This window comes from Nicotiana tabacum, chromosome 9 (assembly GCF_000715075.1).
Source record: "Nicotiana tabacum cultivar K326 chromosome 9, ASM71507v2, whole genome shotgun sequence".
Lineage (NCBI taxonomy): Eukaryota > Viridiplantae > Streptophyta > Magnoliopsida > Solanales > Solanaceae > Nicotiana > Nicotiana tabacum.
Window position 1 is genome coordinate 112,620,014 of NC_134088.1, and position 4,223 is coordinate 112,624,236.

Sequence of the window (4,223 nt, forward strand, 5' to 3'; positions counted from 1 at the left end):
TTGAGGTCCCGAGGGCCTCGGGGTGATTCCGGGTGGTTAACGGATTTGTTGAAGTTGGAAATTGCAGCTGGAGCTGCTGCTTCTACTATTTCCGCACCTGCGGAAGAAAGGGTCGTAGGTGCGAGGCCGCTGGTGTGCGTGGGGAGTGCGCAGGTGCAGGAGACACTGGGCCAAGGCTAGGAACGCAGGTGCGAAGAACTGGCCGCATCTGCGAGCCCGCAGGTGCGAGACTTTGAGCGCAGATACGGAGATGAGAAGTTTGGACTGGTTTCGCAGATGCGCACCTGGGACCGCAGATGCGAGTCCGCAGGTGCGAGGAAGGGGTTTGTAGGTGCGGAATCTGGGTGATTAAGTGAGTTGCGCAGGTGCGGTCGCGCGGGTGCGATAAAATGGCCGCAGGTGCGAAAAACCTGGGCAGAAACCATAAATAGAACCCTTCGCGAATTTTGGTCATTCTTCACAATTTCAACTCGGTTTTTGGAGCTTTTGGGAGAGGTTTGAAGAGGGAATCAAGGGGATTTCATTGAGGTAAGTTACTTGAGCCCTAATACTTGTATATATGGTTATTTCCCGTTGTTTTAATCATGGTAATTTGTGGAAATTAGGGGTTAGAGCTTGGAATTTTTGGAGAGTAATTTAAGGATTTGAAGGACCAAAAGATGTCGTATTTTGATGAATTTGGTATGGTTAGACTCATGAGTGAATGAGCTTTCTAGTTTTGTAAATTTTGTCGGATTTCGAGACGTGGGATCGGGGGCCGTGTTTGAGCCAATTTCGGGTTTTGGTCTAGTTTTATAGTTTTTCTTGTGGAATTCATTCCATTAGCGCGTATTGATGGTATTGTACTGATTGTGAATAGATTCGGAGCATTTGGAGGCCGAGTCCAGAGGCAATATCATTGTGGGTTAGAGATTTGACCGGTTTGAGGTAAGTAACGATTGTAAATCTGGTCCTGAGGGTATAAAACCCCGAATTTCATATCATTCTACTATCTTTAGTGACGCACATGCTACGTGACGGGTGTGTAGGCGCGCACTGTTGGGGAATTGTGACTTGCTCCATCCCGTAGCAACTGTAAAGTTGTATACTTTGTTGAAACCATTTGATACTTATATGTTTTAGAAAGAATTTCTGTAAATTGGGTTGAATGCCATGTTTGGGCCTTGCGCCAATGCTGTTTGGAACCTTAGGGGTTGTTTCTTACCATCCTCTCATTATTTTCGATTGAAAATCTATACTCAGTCATGTTTATACTTGTTTACCGCATAACTCAGCTTTATGACTCTATTTTGATGCATATAAATGTTTTGGGCCGAATGCCCTATTTTACTGAAATGCCCGAGAGGCTTGAGATATTTATGACTGAGTGAGGCCGAGGGCCTGATTTGTGAGGATGAGTGTGGATCGGGGCTGCCCGCCTGCAGCATACTTATGACTGAGTGAGGCCGAGGGCCTGATTTGTGAGGATGAGTGTGGATCAGGGCTTCCCGCCTGCAGCATACTTTATTATTATCGCTCGTGAGTTGTCCATGCAGATTATAGCTCTTGGGCTAAAGGAGCCCCTCCGGAGTCTGTACACATCCCCAGTGAGCGCAGGTACCTACTGAGTGCGAGTGCTGAGTGCTGAGTGACTGGGAGGCATGAGTGATTGTGAGGTATGCCCGAGTGGCACGAGTGACTGTGAGGTTTTTCCGAGGGGCTGTATATGAGTGATGTTTTGCCCGAGGGGCTGTTTATGATTTCATCATTTTTGCTCAATTTTGCATTGAGCCTTCATTTGAAAAACTGTTGGAAAAATATCTTTAAATGATTTTTACTGGAACTGGGTTTAAACGAAATGTTTGATTCAAATCCTGATTTTAAAAGCATGTGGTATTTTACTGAGATTTCCTGATATGAACGTTATATGCTTTATTGCTCGTCACTACTGTTCAGTCTTTTTTTATTGTTATTACTTACTGAGTTGGCGTACTCATGTTACTCCCTGCACCTTGTGTGCAGATTCAAGTATAGCTGGACACGATAGCGATTATTGAGTGTTCTGGTTGCAGATTTTCTTGGAGATAGCAAGGTAGTTGTTTGGCGATCGTAGCCCCTGTTCTTCTCCCTCTTATCTTCCTCCAGTTGTATTTAGCTATTTTCCAGGCTGAGTTAGCCTTGATATTGTTAGACAGATTGTAGCAGATGCTCATGACTAGTGACACCCCGATGTCGGGATTTTCTTTTCCGCACTTCTATTTTTTTTCTTTGATTTGAACTCTTTTAATGGAGGTTTTATGTCAAACAACCTTGAAATTATCTTTAAAATGGAATATCGGTTGTTTTGGAAATGAGTCGGCTTGCCTTGTTCCACGATAGACGCCATCTTGACAGGGGTTAGTTTTGGGTCGTGACAGATTGGTATCAGAGCCTAGGTTACATAGGTCTCACGAGTCATGAGTGGGTTTAGTAGAGTCTTGCGGATCGGTACGGAGATGTCTGTACTTATCCTCGAGAGGCTGCAGAACCTTTAGAAAACTCCACATTCTTGAATTCTTGTCATGCAAATCTGTTGATTCTAGTAACTAAACATCTGTTGTTTCATTCTCTCACAGATGGTGAGGACTCGTACTACCGGTCAGGAGGGCCAGCCACCAGTACCACCAGCCAGGGTCGTGAGAGGCCGAGGCCGCGGTAGAGGTCGTGGTAGGGGTAGAGGTACAGCCCGTACAGCAGTTGGGGCAGTACCTACAGATCCACCGGTTGTCCCACATCAGGACCAAGTTCCAGTTGTTGATGCACCATCTCAGGCACCACTTGTGCCTATTGTGATTCCAGGACTTCAGGAGGCCCTAGCTCAGATTCTGACAGCGTGTACTGGCCTTGCTCAGGTGGTCTCTATTTCGACGGCCGCAACCACTTCTCAGGCCAGGGGAGGCACTCAGACTCCCGTCGCTCGCACACCCGAGTAGGTTATTCAGGGACTTCAGACACCGGAGGCACCACCAGCCCAGCCGGTTATTGTTGCTCAGGATTATGTGGTTCCTGCTATGCCTGGGGATGATCAGCATAGGTTGGAGAGGTTTGGGAGACTTCAGCCACCACCTTTCAGTGGTACAGAGAGAGAGGATGCTCAGGACTTTTTGGACAGGTGTCAGAGGATACTCCGTACTGCTGGTATTTTGGAGACTTGTGGGGTCTCATTCACTACCTTTCATTTTTCTAGGGCTGCACTCAGATGGTGGGAGACTTACGAGAGGCGTAGGCCTGTTGGCACAGCACCCCTTACTTGGCAGCAGTTCTCCGTGGTCTTTTTGGAGAATTTCATGCCTCGATCCCACAAAGAGGAGCTACATAGACAGTTTGAGCGGCTCCGCCAGGGTGATATGTCTGTGATGCAGTATGAGATACGGTTCTCCGAGTTGGCCCGTCATGCTATCTGGTTGGTACCCACGGACAGAGAGAGGATCATGAGGTTTATTGATAGCCTCACTTATCAGCTACAGTTGCTCGTGACCAGGAGCGGGTTTCGGGTGCTACATTTGATGAGGTTGTCGACATTGCTTGGCAGATTGAGATGGTTCGTGGTCAGGAGAGGGTTGAGAGAGAGGCCAAGAGTCCTCGTGGTTAGGGTGGATTCATCGGTGCTCCTTTTGGGGGTCAGTTCCAGCACAGTAGAGGTCGTCATTTCAGACAGGCTCAGTCAGCTCGGCCATTTCATCGGGGTACATCATCTGGCCATGGTTCTCACAGTTCTCATCAGGGCTACTCATCACTTAGTGCCCTTCCAGTTCAGAGTTCATCCCGTGCTCTACCTATTCAGGGCTCTTCCATGCCAGGTTCTTCTACCAGTCATTCCGGTGCTAGGGGTTCCCTTCAGTTTCCGCCGCCAGCACCAGGGAGTTATTTTGAATGTGGGGAGTTGGGGCATATGTGTAGGCAGTGTCCTCGTCGTCATGGAGGTCTATCTCAGCAGAGGAGTCAGCCTCCGACTACAGCACTAGTTACCTCACTATCCACCCAGTCAGCTCGGAGTGGAGGTCAGTCAGCTAGGGGTCTCCCTAGAGGGGGAGGCAGATCAGGGGGTGGTCAGGCCTGTTTCTATGCTCCCCCTGCCAGACCAGATGCTACTGCTTCAGATGTTGTGATTACAGGTATTGTCTCAGTTTTCCACAGAGATGCCTCAGTATTATTTGACCCTAATTCCACGTATTCATATGTTTCTTCGTATTTCGCCCGTTTTC